This window comes from Lepisma saccharinum, chromosome 13 (assembly GCF_977018435.1).
Source record: "Lepisma saccharinum chromosome 13, izLepSacc3.1, whole genome shotgun sequence".
Classification (NCBI taxonomy): Eukaryota; Metazoa; Arthropoda; class Insecta; order Zygentoma; family Lepismatidae; genus Lepisma; species Lepisma saccharinum.
Window position 1 is genome coordinate 16402011 of NC_139241.1, and position 22571 is coordinate 16424581.

A 22571-nucleotide genomic window follows, 5' to 3' on the forward strand; every position below is an offset into this window, starting at 1 on the left:
GTTTCAAAATTTGTGTTTTTTTCTTTGTTTTAACATGCTTTTAATGTTGATTTGTGGAAAAGGATATATTCTTTTAAAAAAATAAAACTTTTAAAACAAAATGCCAGGATGACATTTTTTTAAGAATAATGAATTTCAAGGTATCTGTTGAACATCCAAGGTTGGATTGTGTTCATATTACAAGCAACCGCTTGACTAACTTCTTAAAATACACATTTATGTTAGTCTTAAATCTCGCCTGTACGCTGTACGACAAGCTCCAACTAATCCACAGTTGCCAGGCCCCACTGAGTCCAAGTGGTAGCTTCTGATAAATTATCATCGTGAATGGAACTAAATCTTAAACATCTGCATAAATCATAGCCATGAATTTTAAACGTGGCCCACGGTATTCATCAACATATGTGTGTTATTTGATGTACATTTTGAACCACTGAGCAGATTCTAATGCACAATAAAGAGAATGATACTCATTTAAAGAAAAGGCGTAGTTACAAAACACACAAATAATCACAAACTATCAAACGTCAAGTATCAAAATGCGTTTTAAACAAATCTGAAAAGAAACATGTTTCAAACGCTTTATTTAAACATTTGAAATAAACAAAGAAATATGTTTTAAACGGAGAAAACATGTTGTCTAAAACACTTTGTTTTGTTCATGCTAACTCTGTTTCCATACAATCCTCCCTGTGAAGTCATTTCCATGATCGGCTTCGTTGTGAAATGACAAGAGCATTTGGAAATTTAGCAGCAAGCGCCCATACAGATCCTCCTGCCTGCAAATTTCAGAAGGTGAGAGATTATCAAGCTGAGCAAGAGCACACATTTTCCCCTACACTTTTTGTTGTGTTTGCTAATCGGGCTCAATTTGTACCAAGCCTCTAGAAAAAATAGTATTAGACTCGTTTGTTGTTCCCCTCCACGGAAATCTTTAGTAAAAGGCGAAAGATTTTTTGCGTATGAAGGGAAACCAGAGTTGTTTCCAGGCCACCAATTTTTCCTAGCATATGTTGCAGTTCAATTCACTGCTCATGGGAGCGTGTAGGTTCCGAAGGAAATTGCTGTTTTATTTGCCGAAACATAAAGCCTGGTTTTGTGTGATTTTCGTTTCTTAAAACGAGAGAACAAGGATATAAATCCGTGCCGATTTCTAATTTGCGCCATGTGCACATCCAACGTACACAAATGATAAACCGACAGCAAATTCTGCCATCTCTCGGACACCATTTCAACTAGTAGGGACTTGGCAACAAATTCCATTTCACGTAGAATTTTCAGTTTACCTGTTCTCATATACAAGACGATTTTACTTTCGGGTTTCTCCCACAGGCATGCTTAATAATGTTTCGTAAAGAAACCAAACCGAAGCAAGAAAGAAAATTACCGCAGTTATTTCGGTTGTGATGGGTCACTTTCATGTCATGCGATTCTTGCACGTATATATGTAGTGATGGAATCTCGAAATTTACTATAGATTGGGCAATAGCCATTAATATAGAACAAGATAGTTCCGTGAAAATTACTTAAACCAGAACCACCAACAATGGATAGTAATAATAAACCTAGGTATACCCTTAAATATACCCCAGCCTCCATCATGTGAAAAGAATTGAAATGAAGCACCTCTATAAGACTTGCCAACTAAATAATAATTCAACCGAAAACTATAGGCTATAGTTATGAAGGTAGAAATCCATAATAAAATAAATATTACTAAATTAAAAGAAGATATGCTTAATATTTCCAAAATTAAATCCTTGGAATAAAATCCAGCCAAAAAAGGTATACCATATAGAACAAGGCTAGAAATTATTATATAAGAAATAGTTATTGTCATTTTATTAATTAAGCCCCCCATACAACGGATGTCCTGAATATCTCCTATAATATGGATAACCACACCAGCACATGAAAGTAACAAAGATTTAAATATAGCGTGCGTCAATAAATGGAAAAATGATAACTCCCTTAACCCCGTAGATAATGTTAATATTATTAACCCGAGCTGTCTTAATGTAGACAAAGCAATAATTTTCCTCAAATCATACTCAAAATTAGCACCAACCCCAGCTATAAATATTGTTAACCCAGATAATAATAAGAGCACCCTACCAAGAACAGTATATATTAATATATCCCCAAAACGAATTAATAAATAAACCCCAGCAGTAACCACAGTAGAAGAGTGAACCAATGCAGAAACTGGGGTTGGTACCGCCATGGCTGCCGGTAATCATGCAGAAAATGGGATTTGTGCACTCTTTGTTATTCCAGCAATAATAATAAATCTAGTAATTAATATTATATCAAAATCAGAAATTAATCATAAATAATAAATATAATTCCAGCTACCGTAGTTTAATATTCAAGCAATAGATAATAAAATAAATACATCCCCAATTCGGTTGGATAGGGCAGTTAGTATTCCCGCAGAATAGGAACGAACGTTCTGATAATAAATTACTAGACAGTAAGAAACTAATCCTAAACCATCCCATCCTAAAAATTAAAAATAATAATATTAGGAGAAACAATTAAAAACATCATAGATCCAACAAATAATAAAACTAAAATAATAAATCGATTTATATTATAATCTCCTTCTATATAAGAACCTCTATAATTAATAACTATATAAGAAATATATATAACTAATCCTATAAAAATTAAAGATATTCAGTCAAACAACATTGTTATAATAATATTAGAACTATTTAAATTAACAATACTTCACTCAATAAAAATTGTAACATCCTTAATTAAAATATTATTCCTAATAACAATAAAATTACTCTACTAATTAATAATATAATTGACATTATGCTTGTAATAGAAAAAATTAAAAACCATTGATTTAAGAACCTAATAGTTACCACTAATTCCACAACTTATTATTCTACTTAAACTACTTAAATAATTTAAATTCAATGAAATATTGGAGAACAGAAAATAATTAGAAAATTTAATGGAAATAAATGACAAAATAGTAGTAAATATTCACGAATATTACTTCTACATCAAGAAAATACACCAGAATAGTACACTCCAGGCTGGGTATAGGAATATAAAAAAGAGAGCAATGCAACCCCTATGAAACTAAAGTATGATCACCCAATAATTCTATTTAATAGACTAATCTCTCCCAATAAATTAATAGAGGGTGGAGCAGCCATATTAGTAATTCTTAATATAAATCATCATAAAGATAGTCTAGGAATATAATTAATTATTCCCCTATTAATTAATATACTACGACTACCTAATCGCTCATAAGTAACTAACGAAATTTGCACTCTCACTGTCACAATCAGGAACTCCTACGAACTGAGGGGACACTACCTCAAGTGCACTTTCTTCCTCCACTAAACCCACAATATTTTCGACATTTTGCGTTTCACAGAGTTCACTGGATGTAGCCGTTTCCACTTCAATTTTTGAACTGCTGTCGGAAATCACTTGTTCCTTTCGCCTAAAAAACGTGTCCACTGTACCAAGCTTTTACTGTAAGTTTGCTTCTCTTTCACGCTTTTCGTTTGCAAGTTTACGATAAGCCGCCCCACTTAACTTTGGTCGCTTCATGCTGCCTGCTGCACAAAAAAAAAATCGCAAACGCACTAGCAACAAACTGAATGCACCAGCCAGAGAATACAGTAAGACAGAAACTAGTTGCGGTCCACGCGAAAGCTGCACTCACTCACTCACTTATCAGCAGTGTTTATGTGTTTATTTTTTATTTTTTTAAGACTGGCATTGTTACAGATGCGAGTTTCAAACAATCAGTCTTCTTTCCTGCCTGGCCATTAACAAACGCTTAGTGAAGATCGAGGGGTATGTATTTACAAAAACAAACCAACAAAGGCTGGGCAGATTGCATTGTCATTGTAAGCGATAAATGCTACAGCAAGGGTTAAAAACAAATTGATTGGCGCCTGAAGGAGGCAGAGCAGCAGTGGCGATTTCTCTGGGTGTGTAAGTCGTGTCTCAACGGCCAAAGGAAAATGAAATAAAGAAGAAAGTATCTGTACTTTTATAAATTACGATTTTGAGCTGGTTTTTTCAATTGTCAGTCTCGAGCGCCCGGTAGTTTTCGAACGCGGCGCAGCGCGAGTGGTTGTCAGGCAGACAGATCGGTCCCGGACTGCCAGGACGTTGGAGAAGAAATCCAACGTCTTACTACTGCCAAAACATAGGATGACCGCGCATGCGCACCCTGCCACCCAGCACCATGGTTAGCTTCTCAAGGCGTTGTATTTGTTCCCAACGGTTTGACTTTCATTCAACCCGCGTTCAGCGTTGTTTTGCTCGTGATTGTTGTGCATTATTGTTTAAACGTGTGGTGTGAAGTGATGTGATTATTTTAAGATGGAGAATAGTGAAAGTGTTGTGCAAAAGTATTAAAATAATTCATTTACTTCGCTTTCGTATTCAGAGAAGAAACAAGTGATTGACAATGGTCGCCCATGTCCGAATCTCACGATGTCAACATGTGTTAAAGGAAAAAGTGGTGCTGGAAAAGGTTTTGAGAGACGTTTTCGAAAAGAACTCTACGAAATTTCAGACTGGCTTTGCGGGTATGATGTGGTGAATAAATTTTACTGTTCGTCATGTTTATTATTCTAGACTAAAAAAGGTGTTGGGAATTACCAAGGGTATGCGGATTTGAATCATCTCAACACTGCAGTGAGAATACGCAGCGAGTCTGAATTGCATCTTTATAGTTTCTTTAAATTTAGTAGTTTTGTTGCCACCCCTACTAGAATTGACGTTCTTTTGGATACTCAACGAAAAGCTGAAATAGAGTTACACAATGAAAAAGTAAAAAAGAACAGGGAAATATTAAAGAGGTTGATTAACGCAGTCTTCTATTTAGCGAAGCAACAACTGCCATTCCGAGGCCATGAGGAAAATGCAGCATCTCTAAATAAGGGCAATTACATGGAATTCCTTATCGCAAGTGCCGAGTTTGATCCTTCATTAAAATAACCTTTATTAAATTCTACAGTTTTTCGCGGAATTTCTGCAGGCATTCAAAATGATTTTATAAATTCAGTTTCGGATGTTCTATGAGATGAAATCTACAATGAAATTCAAAACACAGACTTTGTGGCTATCATGGTCGATGAAACATCAGACATTAGCAAAAAATCTCAGGTGTCAACAGTGCTACTTTTTTTTCGGTCTCACAGAAAAAAGTCATTGAAAGATTTCTTGGATTTCATGGCATGAGCGCTGATAAAACTGCAGGAGCTCTTTTTAGTCACGTGACTGAAATAATGGATAAATATAAGTGTGGGGATAAATTAATTGCCCAGACATTCGATGGATATCCTGTAATGAGTGGTCATTTGAATGGCCTTCAAAGTAAAGTTTTGGAAAATTATCCGAAAGCTTCTTTTACGCATTGTTATGTTCATGTCATGAACTTGGTACTGCAACAATCGTTAGAATGTAACAAAGAGCTTAAGGTGTTATTTTGTGGTCTTAAATCACTGTCTACGTTTTTCTCACATTCTCCAAAGAGGTTACACGAACTTTCTGCTTTCATGTCCAGAAAGCTCCCGTCATTTGCTCCTACCAGATGGAATTTTACTTCTAGGCTAGTGTGGACAGTCAATGACAACAGAGAAGCACTGCTTATGTTTTTTGAACATGTTAGTGAAAGTGGAGACTTCGATCATTTGACTGCAATGACTTCAAGAGAATTTTCTAGCTTCCTGAAGGATTTCGAAAATATATTTTTTAAAAAAAGGCTTTATCCAACTTGCTTGCCTTTTCAGACGTATTATTCAGTATATTGCAGTCTAAAAAATGTTGATATTTTGTATTGCAGTAATAAAATAACTGAATTTCAACAACAGCTGAAAGAGGAAAGTGAGAATTTCGAAACACTATGGAATTCTATAACGGTGCAGTAGAAGAGGAAGAGGTTGTTGAAATGAAAATGAGGCGACTGATCAACGAATCACAGAAAGACCACTGCCGGAGGCTTTACTTTGAAATCATTGATAATATCAGCAACCAGATAACAATTAGATTCGCATCATTTGAAAAATTGCAATATTTTGATTTACTAAATCTCACAAAACGGGGCAACTTCAATAAAAGAGAAAACTTTCCTCACCATCAAGTACATAAATTGCAGGAAATTTATGGCAGGCTGTTTAATTTAACCAAACTACAGAATGAACTTTATGTTTGGTATGCTTCCACTGAAGGATCAGAGAAAACACCAATTGAGATTGTAAATTATCTACTGGACACGAATCTAGTGGGAGGGTTTGCGGAAATATATAAATTAGCAGTGTTGATCTCAACAATTCCTTCCACGACGTCATCTGTCGAGAGATCGGTCTCATCACTGAAGAGGATCCACACATTCTGCCGATCTATTCCAACTCAGAACCTGATGACGAATTTAAGTCTTATCTCCATCCAGGAAGAATTACTTTCTAAGCTGCGAGAAGGAGATAAATCCAAATTTTATGAGGCGATGATCAGCGCATTTCTCTCTAAAGAAAGAAGAATAGAGCTGGAATTCAAGTAACTATAAGTAATGAGCAGTTGATTTTTCAAAATTTACTTTTTGGAAAGATAAATGAAGGGTAAGGGGATGTGCATTTTAGCGATTTTGCAATGAACGGGTCATTCTTATGTCCACGGTGTTTTTTGTAGGGGTGATGGGAGTTCCACCAATCCCTCTGGTTGCAAACTAGTGTTTTAAAAACTAATTGTATGGCGAAGTATTGAACATTAATTTTCTCGTTTAAACAGTCCCTTGCTTCTCCTTACCCTTCAAATATATTAAATTTACACCAAAAAGGTACGGAGAAAATTTGTAATATTGGTTCACAGAAATGAGAGGGGGAGGGGTTAACATTCCTTCTTTGCCAACGCCTTAATTTCAGGGTCAGGAGACGCCACTGCAGAGCAGACGAAACATTTGTTGATAACACATAAATCCGATACATCAAGGTTTCTTTCGAATGAAGCGAAAGCGTTGCAAACCGTTGATTTGAGACATTGGTTTCATAAGTCTAAATTGTCACTGCGTACGTAAGACATTTTTTATTATTCTTGATATTCTGGAAAAAAGATTTGCCGCCCCCAAGAGTTGCCGCCCCTAGGCACGTGCCTAGTGGGCCTATTTGCTAATCCGCCACTGGGCACAAGTCCATTTTAGAAGGCCGAGAACAAGTGAAAGAAGAAGCTCGTGCGGGAAGACCTTCAACCTCAAAAACGGATGTCAATGTGGAAAGAGTGAAGTCTCTTGTGCTGTCAGATCGTCGATTAACGGTGAGAATGATCAGTAGTGATTTAAATTTGAACGTGGAATGTTAACACAAGATATGGACATGAGTTCCACGGCCCCCCTTTGCTACCCCTTCCCGACGCCCATGCATTGCAATAGGAACTATGGACGCATTAGGAACACTTTCACCCGTGAAGTTATTCCTGGGTTAATATGAAAAATATTAATTTTTGCAAGTTAAAGGATACGAGACGTTATGTCCTCATTCAAATTCAAGATGTGCGGCTATCTATTTACGTTAGGTAAGTATCCTCCAAGTGACAAAGGATAAAAACTGCATCTTTCCGGCACCGGGAATCGAACCCGGGCCTCCTGGGTGAGAGCCAGGTATCCTAGCCACTAGACCATGCCGGAGGCCACGCACGTTACATTCAACAACCAAAACTATCAGGTTAGATTTCGTCTTTTTAGACCATCTAGTTTGGCAACATTAATCGTATCGACACCTGATTCTACGAATTCTCAGCAGTCTGAGTGGCAACAGGATATTTCACAATTTGGAATTGATTGATTATGAATTCATGTTTCATTGCCAAAGGAACGAAACGGTTACTTTCTTCTTGCTTGTCAGCTTGGATGAACAATTATATTTTCCTATACAAGTTGAAAACATGCGGAAATTGAATTGTGTTTCGTATACGTTCATTACAAATTCGTAAATATCAATCGTCAGTCAAATTACGGTTATCACATTTTCCAAGTTACGCCAGCGTTATTTCATCTCATGTCACTGGATTCACTGACAAAGAAACTACTGTAACTATAAACTCACGAGAGTTAAGAACATTTTAAGTTTGAAATGCACTGTCGCTCAAAGTGAAGCAATCAATTGATTTATGTCGTTCTTAATCAGCACGAATTTAAGCTTTTCGAAATTGGGTACGAAGTAAGGGAAATATGAAAAGCAACGAAAACAAAATCCGCCAAGGTTGTTTTAAATATTCCTAAACATTTAACTGTTATTTGCCAGTTAATTACGTTAGAAATTCCAGAATTACTAACGATATCCAGACTATCCCAAAAATCTCGAAAGCCTCTTCTGTAATTCCATGTCAAAAAACAATACATTTCTCGTTAGTGTTAAGTTATAGTTGATCATGTGTCTTGAGAATCGAAGTGACAGCATTGCTTTGATTCGTAGACAAAGATGGACATTTGCTGTGAAACACGTGTTCGTAAATATGATTGACATAAAATGAATTACCAAGAGGGAATTTTTTTAATCTTCAAGAAACATTTTAATACGTAAACTGTTCACATGTTGGAGTGTAATGATTAGATGAGATACGTGGTCTGTTACGAAAGTAATGAGACTGGCAACACTGTGCACGAACCGGCAACGCTGCTGCCCCCACCTTCACACGGCAGGTAGGTGAACGCTTGCCGTTGACTCAGTACAAGTTTCAACTTGCTGCAGTTGCTACACGATTGTTGAGAGCGTCTGACGTGAAGTTTTGTTTGTGAGGTGCGTTACGAAAATAGACTGGCAAAGGTTTGACCAAAGTTGTGCCATCAAATTTTGTGTTAAGCTTGGCGAATCCGCTACTGTGACTTACGAATAGTTCCAAAGGGCTTATGGAGAACATGCACTATCTAGGGCACAAGTGTTGAGATGGCAGAAGTCCTTTTTAGAAGGCCGAGAACAAGTGAAAGAAGAACCTCGTGCGGGAAGACATTCAACCTCAAGAACGGATGTCAATGTGGAAAGAGTGAAGTCTCTTGTGCTATCAGATCGTCGATTAACGGTGAGAATGATCAGTAGTGATTTAAATTTGAACGTGGAATGTTAACACAAGATATGGACATGAGTGCAACGGCCCGCCTTTGCTACCCCTTCCCGACGCCCATGCATTGCAATAGGAACTATGGACGCATTAGGAACACTTTCACCCGTGAAGTTATTCCTGGGTTAATATGAAAAATAATAATTTTTGAAAGTTAAAGGATACGAAACGTTATATCCTCATTCAAATTCAAGATGTGCAGCTATTCATTTACGATAGGTAAGTATCGTCCAGGTGACAATGATAAAAAACTGCACCTTTCCGGCACCGGGAATCGAACCCGGGCCTCCTGGGTGAGAGCCAGGTATCCTAACCACTAGATCATGCCGGAGGCCACACGTGTTACATTCAAACACCGAAATTATCAGGTTAGATTTCGACTTTTTAGACCATCTAGTTTGGCAACATTAATCGTATCGACACCTGATTCTACCAATTCTCAGCAGTCTGAGTGGCAACAGGATATTTCACAATTTGGAATTGATTGATTATGAATTCATGTTTCATTGCCAAAGGAACGAAACGGTTACTTTCTTCTTGCATGTCAGCTTGGATGCACAATTATGTTTTCCTATAAAAGTTTAACATTTAACTCTTATTTGCCAGTTAATTACATTAGAAATTCCAGAATTACTAACGATATCCAGACTATCCTAAAATCTCGAAAGCCTCTTCTGTAATTCCATGTCTAAAAACAATACATTTCTAGTTAGTGTTAAGTTATAGTAGATCAAGTGTCTTGAGAATCGAAGTGACAGCATTGCTTTGCTTCGTAGACAAAGATGGACGAACAACCCTTCATTTCATGTGAAACACGTGTTCGTAAATATGATTGACATAAAAATAATTTCCAAGGGGGAATTTATTTAATCTTCAAGAAACATTTTAATACGTAAACTGTTCACATGTTGGAGTGTAACGATTAGATGAGATAATAAAAGCAAACACGAGATGGTCATCAAATACACCTAGTTGAGTTACCTGTTTATATCTAATAAAGGTGCAAGGAATACTGTAGCATCTAATAAAATATATTGTAGATTTTACGCAGCTCCAAGGTACACATTAAGTCGTAAATCTTGTTAGAGTACTCCTTCCCATCAACGATAAATTGATCAAAACCTACAGGTCGCTAGTGATTTGACAACATCATCATGCGTGTTACCCCGGTACGAAGAAGGTTAGTTCACGCACATAGATATTGGTTGCTCAAGTCACTCCCATCTTTCTTTCGCTGTGGACGATTTAAAAGAATCTTTCCGACACCGGGAATCGAACCCGGGCCTCCTGGGTGAAAGCCAGGTATCCTAGCCACTAGACCATGCCGGAGATAATTAGGAAATATTTCGTTCTTCCAGACAACCAGTCTCCTTGAATTCCTTTCCAGATTTTAGACTCAAACAAAACAAGTGCCACTTCTCACACACGAGTCAAAACTAAGCGTGTAGAACAATCATTTCCGTAGCGTCGTAGCGTAAATCTGGAATAATTCTACACATGTTGATCCATTCTACGGAAAACGTGGATATTGTTTTTGATTTAACCCAAGCTGGTACTCAATAATTTTTCCTTCAAAAAATTTGGCGATCGTCATTTCAAATTCGTCGTCTGGCATCTGCAAAGTATATGTTCCTAAATATAAACACAACTGCAGTTGCCAAAAATAGAGAAAGTATTCAAAATATCACACGTAAAGGTTCCACCGAGATTTGAACTCGGATCGCTGGATTCAAAGTCCAGAGTGCTAACCGTTACACCATGGAACCCACAGTTTCTCACTTGCAAAATGATCTCCTTACAGGATATGTGCAAAAATTCTTCATGCGAACCTACTTAAGAATCAATGTTGCCACTTCTTCTTTATGCACGGAACTTCCACTACGTATGTATGATGCTATTCGTCAGCAGTATAACGCAGGGAAATATACAAAGAAGATGCTGGCTGTTAGAGTACTCCTTCCCATCAATGATAAATTGATCAAAACCTACAGGTTGCTAGTGACTTGACAACGTCATCATGCGTGTTACCCCGGAACGAAGAAGATTAGTTCACGCACATAGATATTGGTTGATCAAGTCACTCTCATCTTTCTCTCGCTGTGGATGATTTAAAGGAATCTTTCCGACACCGGGAATCGAACCCGGGCCTCCTGTTTGATAATTAGGAAATATTTCGTTCTTCCAGACAACCAGTCTCCTTGAATTCCTTTCCAGATTTTAGGCTCAAACAAAACAAGTGGCACCCCTTACACACGAGTCAAAACTAAGCGTGTGGAACAATCATTTCCGTAGCTTCGTAGCGTAAATGTTGATCCTTTCAACGGAAAACGTGGATATTGTGTTTGGTTAACCCAAGCTGATACTCACCTCCTGGGTGAGAGCCAGGTATCCTAGCCACTTTTTGTTATTTTTTTATTTCACAAACGATTACAGAGTTTCATCTATTTGTTGTTCACAATCTACAATTTTGCATTAATACCTCTGTTTTTGCTTACATTTTTACCTAACTTTCCATTTTTTTACATTCCTATAAATAATACATTTCTTAAATAGTTTGCATATAAATATGTACGGGCATCGGCCTCAATTTGTAAGTAAACTGATTGGAAGTATTCGCACAATGTTTGTTTACACATGATGCCTTTTGGTGTACATGCATAATAGATGTAGTGTGCTAATAGCCACTGTATTGCTTGTAATTTTCTTAACGGGAAAAGCATAAAATCTGGGAAGAGGAGATGTTCCACTGTAAAATGTGCAGGAGGTTTCCAACATATACTGCCGTGACAGCGGCAGAGGAATTTCCAATTATCTGTCATTTTAGTACAAGTTGTTAATCTATGTCTAAGGATATCTTCTTGAACACAACTTATGCAATTAGGTTCTGCGTCTAGATTAATCCGATATTCTCTTTCTCTAGTTAATATTGTATCATGTATCACCAAGTACCATATCGAGCGCACTGAGGCTGGAATATGTTTTGCTGTTAAGTTGCGCCATACATTCGACCAGTTAATATTAGGTTGCTGGTTCACTATTCTGGGTATGACCTTAAGCCTCTCGCACTGTTGACGATACAATAATTGCACTGTAATTGCTTCGGTAATGCCGTTGATCGGAAGTAACTTGTATCACTGTCAAATTTTGGCAGTAATACAGGTGCTGTAAGTTCGATGTCTCTTAAGTAGGCATGGAGTATATTTCCGGTCAAGTTTGGCGTATCTTTTAGCGCTAGTTGAATATTTCTGTGATTGAGGAGATCCAGTGCTTGTATTTCAATATTCATTAGATTTAGTCCACCTGTTCTTAATGGTAAACACAAAGTGGTATAGGCCACTCTAAGTACATGGGACTGCCATATGAACTGTGTGACCAGCCGTCGTATTTCTGCTGCACTTGCTGGTGGAAGTGGTAATACAACATACCATACTTTTGAAAGAAGAAACACTTTGCTATAACTCACTCTAGAGATTATGGATATATTCCTTCGCTTATCGCTAAACACTGTATGTCTGAGTCTTGATATCACTACACTATATGTTCTATTTTTCATTTCTTGTATCGTTGAACAAAACACTACCCCCAAGATTGTCACTTCATTCGCAATATCATAAGGTGAATCTTGAGAGCAGTTTATTGGGGTTTTTCCTAGCTGCAAAATGTTGGACTTTTTATCGTTTACTTTTAACCCTGTTAATTCTTGCATTGTTTTTAAGATAGCCTGTAACTTCTGCAAGTCGTTCTCATCATTTATAAGAACAGTTACGTCATCTGCATACGCGAATGTTCTAAACGATTTTATGTAGACTTACACTCCCCGCACCTGTTCTTGCATCCACCGTACAATGGGTGTAATTGCTGAGCCAAATGCAAAGAGTGATAATGGACACCCTTGTCTTAATGATCGTTTCAGTGGAAAAGACGTTGACAGTGTCCCGTTAACATTAAGGCGTACTCTTGCATTTGTGTAAAGCAACTGAATAGATGATACAACTTTTTCTCCTAATCCTACTTTTCTTAACAATGTAAAGAAATAATCGTGATTGATTGTGTCGAACGCGTTTGCACAGTCCAAGGCCAAAATTGCTGCTTTTGATCCAACTTTGTGTTGTTGAAGTGCCACTACATCTCTTAATGTATTTAACAGTTCAAAGATTGCACCATGCGCTCGAAAGATGAATTGTTGTGGTCCTATTAATTTCTCCGCCAATTGTTGTAGTCGTTTTGTGATTAGTAGGGTGTATAATTTATAATCCACACACAAGAGTGTTATCGGACGAAAGTTCTTTGCCGAGATGAGACGTCCTGGTTTCGGCACGAGTACCATCACTCCTAACAGGCTCGTTGGTCCCATGCGCTGTTGTCGGAAAACTTCATTTACCCATCGCGTCAGCATGGTCTTTACCACTGGCCAAAATGTTTGGAATAATTCATTAGGTAAGCCATCGATGCCTCCAGCGCGATTGCGTTTGCCGGCCATTACAGCTAGTTCCACTTCCTCTCTTGTAAAAATCTGTTGGAGGAACTCTCTTTCTTCCTCTGTTACTCTTGGTATATAGTTTTCAATAACGGAAAAATCTTGTTGCTTATCAGCACTTGTGTCACTGAATTTATTGGAAAAGTAATCTACTAAATATCTTTGAATATCTTTCGTATTTCTAAGTTTTACTCCTTCTTCATCGTCGATTTCTGTTATCAACTTTCGTTGTTCTCTGCGTCTTTCTCCTAGGACTTGCGCCAGCGAAGGCTGTTCTTTGGGATCGAACATTACTAATTTGCTTCGATAATTATATCCCTGCATTTTTTGGTTGTACATTCTCAGAACGACCGCTTGTATTTTCTTATATTCACTCAAAACTGTTTGATCTGTTTTGAGTTTGTTTGCTAATTCTCTCAGAACTGCATGGTAAAAGTTATACTTCTTATAAAAATCCGCCATTTTTTCTTTACTGTATTGCATGAAAAAGTATTTAATTGGTGGTTTTAAATAGGAGTCCCACCATTGTATTAAGTCCGTCTGTTTATGACTCATGCTTCCCATTTTCCTCATTGTTCCTCAAATTCCTTACGAAAGGCTTCATCTTGAAGTAATTGAAGGTTTAATCGCCAATAACCTCTTCCTTTCCGAACGTGTAGGATATTTAAAGCTATATCTAAATGGACACCTAAATGATCACTGAAACTCTTTGGAAATACCTCTATTTTTGTGGAATGCGAGAACAATTCTTTTGTTACATAAAACCTATTTAGTCTACTAGCCGTATTTGTTCTAATGTATGTATATCCTTTTTCGCTAGGGTGTTTTCTTTGCCACACATCTATTAGGTCAAACCCAGACACTAAAGTTTTTAAACTTGGTGAAGTATTAAACCCAGGGGTTTGATCCTCTCGTCTTAACGTACAGTTCAATCTCCCGTGCACAATATATGTTGTCTATTTCCGCCGAGGGCTGTAGCTACTTGAGTATTGAAAAATTCCTCTCTCTCTTTTCGTGCGTCACTACCAGACGGAGCATAAATATTGCATATCCACACGTCACCCACATTTGCACAAATTATTCGACCTGATGGATGGGATAGTACATTTGATACTGTAATACTATTTCTAACTATAATTGCTGTTCCCGTTGAGTTATGATTACTATTATTATATACTACATAATCAAACCCAACATCAAGATTTTCTATACCTAGTTCTTGAATACAAACGATATCTAAATTATAAGAACGTATATAGTCTATGAGAGCTTTTCGTTTAAGTTCAGATGAAAGTTTACTGATATTTATTGTAGCCACGTGGTAAATTATTTCCTGTTCCATATGTTTGCTTTGAATGAATGTTTTATAACACTCGCTTGAGTTGTCAGAACTTAAGTTATTGATTACAGATATTAGAAATAAACACCATAGAACAGACACTACTACCATTACTACTATCTATATACTTTGTCAAAGTTACTTATTATCCTGTGTACTCTCACCGGTACCTGTGTCCACTGTCGTATTTACTGCTGGTTTGCTTGCCTTATTTCGTTTGGGGTGAGGTCGCTTCGACGCGGTCGGAGATCTCGGCGTACTGCGTTTCTTCTGGCGATGCTCAAAGGTGTCTCGGCGACGGCGCTGAAGTTGCCATTCCGCTTCCTTAGCCTGTGAGGACTTCAAAGTTCCTGCATTTATGGACATAGGCATCTCACTGTTCGCACCTTCCATCTTCAATGTACCATCCATCATCTCGGTGGTGGATATCCCCTGATCTGGCACCGGCGTGCAGTCGGACGAATCGACCGACGTGTCGGCATGCCGCTCGAGATCCACGTTCAGTGGTTCCAGTATTGGGGTGTCTTCTGCATTCTAGTTCTGGTCTGTCGACTCCTCCGTTATCACCTCCATTTCACTTGCGTCGACGGTATCACTCAGGGGCTCAACTGGTAGCTGTTCTGTCTGTATTTGGGGAGAGTTCGAGGTCGAAGCGCGATTCAAATTATTGGTGTCGGTCTCGGTGTGCTGCGCAGAAGGTTTGTAAAGGTTGCAGACATCACTGGTTCAGTGGCATCGATCTGATTGGGCCCAAATCTGGCGACATTAGCATACAGGATGGAATTCTTCACAGGCCCAACAGAACGTCGTGGGGGGAACTTCCCAGCCACGTGTCCCCCCCAAATCGCAGATAGCACAGGTGCGTTCCTGACCAAGGTACGTCACCCAAAACTGTTGTCCACATATTGTAACATATGAGGGAATCGGGTGACGTAATGACATTTTCAGGATTTTTCGTCCCGTTCGAACTTTATAAATATGTTCTCCCGTGTACACTTCGTCCAGAATTTTGTCGATAATTTTGCCATATTGGCTCAAAATTGAACGTATGTCGTCATCTTTGAGTTCCTCGGGTACAACGTGTATCCGGACCGTCACATAATCCATATCTGCCCACGTCATGTCAACACTATATTCATCGGTATCGTCGTGATATTTAACACAGCCATTTGAGTTTTGTATCAAACGTTCACCAAGCACTCGCGAAGTTAATTTCAGGAACACACACTTATGATACAAATCAATTTCTATACTCACTACTTGTTCTGGCGTTAACTGCAACGTGTCGTTAATCCAACGACGTAAGTCTAAGATCGAAGGTCTAGTTGCAATATTTCGAAAGTTTAATTTCAGGGTATTAATTCGCCGAAGCACCATTCTACTAACTGGTTCTATTCAACAGGACACAAAAGTTGCCACGTGAATGGAAAGTAACCGCTTATGCAGGAGCAGCGCGCACGACGTCTGCTCACTCACGCGTTCCATTCGAGACTGTGCACTCGGCCACGTCGTCCGATGGCGCTGTGTTGGAAAAACAATTTCACTTGAATGAAAGGCTTAGCATTAAAATAAACCTAATGTAGGACTAAGAAGTGTATGGGGAGGAGGGAGGCCCAAACACCCTAATTGCCGCCACTGCATGTAAGCATTCTTGCTTGGTTGGAAAAGTACTTAGCCAGTTTGAAAGTTGAGAGAATAATTACGCTTCCCCCCAAGTCATGTCATATGACCCCCCCAAATCATGTCATTCGTCCCCTCAAACCATGTTATATATAATTCCCATAAAGTATTTAATTACGACAACATGTCTACTGAAAGTAACTTTTTGTTAGCTTTACTGAAGACCATAATTGATCTGCCCCTCCTCCCTAAACAGAGGTGCCCATCACCCCAAGACCGTGAATGCATTAACCCCCCCTCCCAAATAGTATGGATGAATAGATAATAATTGATGTTTATTTTAATACCATACCATGTTAAATTGTCCATATTTTTTTAAATTGTTCAAGTTTCGAAATAAGGAAAGCAAACACATTGATTGGGAAATTTGCTACTAGGCTATCCTAGGCTATAGCAGATTCGGGGGGGTACAAAAAAGAGACGCTGAAGTGAGAAGGACCATGGGTTATATTTAAATTCCTTAAATTTGTAATAATAATAAAATAAAACAACGTTGCAAGCCCTTTACTTGTTTATTCATGACAGAAGGTAGGAGAAAGGAGTTTCTAGCGTTTAAATAACTTCTTCCATCATAACTCTATTTTCAGTACTGCATTTTAACCCATACAATTCTAAAATCAAGTCAAATTCTTAATCAGCTATATTTTAAAGTTTAAAAGCGTTATTAAAACAGAGCAAGCAATTAATGGAAATTAAGATAATAATATTGATAATAATAATAATAATAATAATAATAATAATAATAATAATAATAATAATAATAATGACGGCAGGGTCCAACACAAAGCACAGCCTAGGGCCTAAATTTTTAAAAATCCTCCCCCCACTGAATAGTTGCCGTAACTATCCACCATGGGTACTGATTGGAACATGGAATATAGCATATCGTTTACAGGTTTTTTTTAAAATTTATTTACTAATGAGGATAATACCATAATAAATTAAAAACTAATATATGTTTCTTTATGCCCGACCCTGTGGCCGAGTGGTGGGCGGCCCCTGTGGCGGAGTGGTTAGCACATCGCGCTACGACGCCAGGGGTCCCGGGTTCGATTCCCGGCTCGGCCATGGATGTTTGTGATTGTCTGTCCTGAAAAGTCTTGAAATTGAAATATGAATGAAATGATATGAGTGAATGAAGTGTGATGGGGGAAGCTTCCGCATAGGGGCTTTCCTTTTTAAAAAAAAAAAAAAAAAAAAAAAAAAAAAAAGTGGTTAGCACATCGCGCTGCGACGCCAAGTGTCCCGGGTTCGAATCCCGGTCGGGCTTGGTTGTTTGTGAATGTCCATTCATCAATTTCATCATATCATCACTCATCCCCATCTTCGCAAATTAGCCAAGAGGCACAAAACGCGAAGTAAAATAAACTAAATCAAATAAAAAAAATGTTTCTTTATTAATTTTAACTTCCTAGTTCGATAATAGTTCAATTTAGAAAATTAATGTTCCACGAAATTTTTATCTTATTGGTATTTTGATAAATGACTTTTAGTTCTCTGAGAAGGGACAGGATTAGGACACTTTGATGACAAGTGTTGCACACAGTGGCGGCGCTTAGGGGGGCGAGGGGGCAGTTGCCCCCCCTTTTAGCCACTTTTGCACCTGCACTATCCTAAACCTTATCTACAAAGGCAAATATACTGTCTTTGCCCCCAGTTTTGGCACCTTGCCCCCCCAGAATTTGGAACCCGATTGCCGCCACTGGTCTCACATGTGATATAATAATGATGATAATAAAGTTTATAATTAATAGGTTGATGAGATCTAATAAGCGAATTAAGTTTTTATATAAGAGTTTGTAACCAATTTACTTCGCACATTTTTGGATTTCTTCTTGAAATAATCAAAAGTATTCCAGTTTTCATCTCTCCATTCTCCTTTCATAAACCTGACCTCAACAATATCCACCCACAATAATTCATTGCTATTTAGCCTAGTATATACCAGTGAATTGTGTTGGGTATCTCCTGAACAAAGACGACCAATTCGTTTTCTCATTCCTTTCTATTATTTCTTTCGAATGCAAGTGAAAGCCAAAAACATTCCAAATTCTGGATCCTCAGAAGTTCATAAGGTTAGGTAACCGATACATCAACAAGACGCCGACAATGAAACGAAAGTTAAAAGTAGCTTACATTCGTTTGGAAAACGAAGGCACATAGAGTAAGGTGGGGTAAGACTGCGCGGCGGGTAAGACTGCGCACCGGTTTTTCGAGGTGAAAATCACACACAGTTGGCACCACTGCGCCACCGTTACTTCGTCCAAGATGGTAGCTAGCTGTGGACAGTGGTGAAGATACATTTGAAATTCGTTGCGCTCAGAGAGGTAAGTGAAAAGATTTTGAGGGTATTTGCTATTTATTTTGGTACTTCGTGTTTTGAGTACTACGTCACTGTGAATGTATACAATATTACTATTTTCATGGATAGAAGAAGCTGTGTTAATGCCGAGCCCACCTGTGTATTAGTTTCCATTGCTTTGTGCAATGGCTGGGCAGCATCACGTGATTTGTTCAGGAAAGCAGCACGGGGCAAGACTGCGCACGTGCACAATTTTACCCCACAAGTGTGTGGCTTGCAAGGCCCAGCCATTAGATCATTTTTTGGTCCACTGAAGTCGTTTCATTCATCTGAGTGTGATAAGTGGATGAGTAACCATCCGGGTCGCCCAATCACAGTTTTCCAAGTGGCATCCATTTTTACAAAGGAATATGGGAAGGCAGCTACAGTTGGGAATGCCATGAAGGGCTTTGAAGTGACTGAATTATGCCCATTCAATCAATACATCTTCACTGAGGACGAGTTTCTTCCCTCTACTGTGACAAATGTATCAGCTCCAACTCCATTTGAGCAGCCTTCAACAAGTGGGGTTAACAATACTGGATCATACGGGCACATTTCCGTTAACCAGATATCACCACTTCCACGTGCAGAGCATATTCAGCACCGCCGACGAAAGGGAAGGCAGTCTCAGGTGTTAACTGGATCTCCATTCAAAGTCAACTTGGAAGCCTCCTTGGCTGAGAAGAGTAAGAAGAAAGTTCAGAGGAAACAGAAACGGAACATCGTTGTTGAATAAGATGTAGCAAGCAGAAAACGCCAGAAGATAGAGTACAATTGACCAGGTTGTAATGAGAAGTACAGCGATCCTCCAGTAGAGGATTGGATCCAGTGTTCCACATGTGACGAGTGGTGGCATGAAAATTGCACCTCGTATGAAACAGGAAACTTTATTTGTGATTTGTGTTAGCGATTCCTAACCCAAGTGAAGGACGGGATTCACTGTGCCTACTGTGAGAATGCCACGAGAAATGTATCCCATATGATAGAATAACTTTTTTAGGTGATTTGTGTTTCTTTTTATACAAATGTGACTCTGTGTAGAAAGTGCGCATTCTTACCCCAACTCGATCGCAGTCTTACCCCGCGGTGCGGGTAAAACTGCGCATTTGCATGGTCACGGTTTTGTAATTGTTTCATGCAGAAATATTGTTCATTCAGCTTTCGGAAATTTACTGTGAGTCAGCAAAGGATAGTGCAATGTGTATTGCATTTTTCATGTGTGTCTGTAGTTTCATAGCTTGAATATAAAATTATGAACTCAAACTGCGCAGTCTTGCCCCACCTTACTCTACCTACTTACTTTTCGATGCACTGAGTCGCTCATGAACAGGAGGACTACAGTATTCCCATGTTCTTCCTCTATTTTTGCACATACCATGCGTTTTCCTTAATTAACTGTCTATTTGGAAAAATAAGTACTGAGATAGAATAGAACGTCCATTTCAGAGTAGAATCCTGCGTAATTTCCCACCGAGTTCAAAAATAATTTATGAAATTTCCATCACACCAATACGTGTTGGAAGTTGTGCATTGGGCCCCTTATAGAAGGGGGGGCAACGATGAATAAGCCCCCCCTGGCCTCCGGTTTCGGCGATCCTGACTAAATTACTGACCATCTAATGACAAATGACCTTGTTCTTGAGCGCCCGGATAGCTCAGTCGGTAGAGCGTTAGGCTTTTAACCTAACGGTCCAGGGTTCGAGTCCCTGTTCGGGCGATATACATTTTTTTGCCTCTTGATTTTCGCTGACATAAGCATTCTCCGATATAAAAAATTGTTTTATTCACTAGAACCTGTGATCCTTATAAATTTGTTACGATTGAAGGTATTACAACACGCAACACAAATCTATTTTACACAAAAAAGCCTAGACTGGAAATTCAAAAAAGATCGCTCTTCCACAGACTTCCCACTCAATACAACGACCTCCCATCAAGTGCTGATGTATTTATCACAGAGTATGCCTTTCGATCAACCATCAGAACGTATGTTGCTAAATAATATTTAATTGAGCTATCTTGACTTATTTATATTAATATTTTGTCTTATTTTGTTATTTTTATTTTATTTTTTGTTCTTTTCATTGTTGCTGATTTCAGTGTAAAATTGCTACGTGCTGTATCTGAAATTTTCTCAATAAATAATAAATAATTAAATAACAGAAAATATAAGGTCTCCGTCATATTCAAACTGCTGCGTGGTAGTTTTGTCAATACCGGTGCATTTTTTTCTTTTATGACTAGTATGGAAGATTTCGTGGTGAAACAAAGATCACATGCTAGTAACATACATTAACTAGGTTATGTGTTCATATTTTACCATTTAAACGAAAAGAGTAAATCGTTCCGCAGTTTTCAAAATTCAAGAGAATAGAGTTCTGTGGACGTGAGGTCAAACAACAAACCTCAAATACTAAATTTTTTTTCCTATAATTTTTAAAAGTTTTTCTTTGATAAGGTGTGTAAAAGTTAGCAACAAAATAAAATAGCTATGCATTTCAGTACACTAATTGTATGAAGTGTATACAATGGAGAACATTTCTTTCTGGATACTTGTTACAATTAATATACGTTTAATAACATAAAATGTAATGTAAGTGTCGCATTTTAAAACTTTTGCTGTGCTCAAAACATCCCTATAATCCTAATGGTTTTACAGTAGCGTAACAGATATTATTATTTGTTTTATAGTTTAATGTTTTACTTAGGAATATTTTGATTTTCAATTTTCCGTTGCTGCGTAATGGCGAGGGGGAAGGCAATCGCCCAGGGCGGCAAAATTACTACATACATAGCGCCGGTCCTGGGTTTAGGTACCTTACATGTTTTTTTTGCAATGCCAGCAATGTCAAAAACGCCTTGCTACAGAATACAGTGCCAGCTCATTTTCACTGTTTCCTGGCTCAAACCCGATCAAGCTTGTGGGTCAATATGAGTCATTCTGATACATAAAAGAAGAGTGCGTTTCTGAAAATGAGGTCCTCCTCCGTAGCCGAGCGGGTTAAGGCGTTCACTCGTCTTAAGATCGTTCGCTGCAGGACGGCGTATGTTCTAATCCGGCTCTGGTCTGAATTCATTCGGCCTACGTATAGGGCCGGTGGCAACCCACCATCGTGAGGAAATTGGGGAGCTTCGAATGACTAAGCGTAATCCGGTCCCGGAAACCTAATAAACGGCTGGGAATACGTCGGGCTGACCTCCTGGCTATTCCAATACTGGTTTCAGATCTCCACGGTTAGAGGTGACGAAGGAAAGCGTGGGAGGGAGACCGGCAGTCAGGGCTGTTGCGTAAAGGATTATTATTATTATTTTCTGGGAAAGAGAGAAATTAAATTGAAACTAAGATATTTTCTGGATATACATGTAATTGCTCACACACACACACACACACTCACTCACTCACTAACTCTTCCCTTGTAACCAGTAGCGAAGCGTAGAGTTCCTAGCAGGGTAGGCACAAAAGTGCGATAATTTCCATTAGTTGCTTAAATCTGTAAAAGGAAAGGGGGGGCATGTCATGGAGAGTGGTTCGATGTCTCTCCAGGCCGCTTCTTTACTTGCCAGTGGCGTGACGTTTTCAAAAGCGTTGTTACCGGCCATCAGTACGATAATTATGTCTTAGACGTTCTCCTCCC

General features: G+C 38.5%; 6 non-coding genes across 6 annotated transcripts; 1 reads left to right on the forward strand and 5 right to left on the reverse strand.

The window, feature by feature from the left end:
* Positions 1 to 862: 862 nt before the first annotated feature.
* On the reverse strand, positions 863 to 982 carry LOC145997675 (U5 spliceosomal RNA). Its single transcript, XR_014443071.1, has one exon. It is a non-coding gene; the product is annotated as a U5 spliceosomal RNA (small nuclear RNA).
* Positions 983 to 7594: 6612 nt separating this feature from the next.
* Positions 7595 to 7666, reverse strand: TRNAE-CUC (transfer RNA glutamic acid (anticodon CUC)). Its single transcript has one exon. It is a non-coding gene; the product is annotated as a tRNA-Glu (tRNA).
* Positions 7667 to 9355: 1689 nt separating this feature from the next.
* TRNAE-CUC (transfer RNA glutamic acid (anticodon CUC)) lies at positions 9356 to 9427 on the reverse strand. Its single transcript has one exon. It is a non-coding gene; the product is annotated as a tRNA-Glu (tRNA).
* A 926-nt stretch (positions 9428 to 10353) lies between these two features.
* Positions 10354 to 10425, reverse strand: TRNAE-UUC (transfer RNA glutamic acid (anticodon UUC)). Its single transcript has one exon. It is a non-coding gene; the product is annotated as a tRNA-Glu (tRNA).
* Positions 10426 to 10790: 365 nt separating this feature from the next.
* TRNAQ-UUG (transfer RNA glutamine (anticodon UUG)) lies at positions 10791 to 10862 on the reverse strand. The gene has a single exon. It is a non-coding gene; the product is annotated as a tRNA-Gln (tRNA).
* A 9718-nt stretch (positions 10863 to 20580) lies between these two features.
* TRNAK-UUU (transfer RNA lysine (anticodon UUU)) lies at positions 20581 to 20653 on the forward strand. The gene has a single exon. It is a non-coding gene; the product is annotated as a tRNA-Lys (tRNA).
* The last annotated feature ends 1918 nt before the right edge of the window (positions 20654 to 22571 follow it).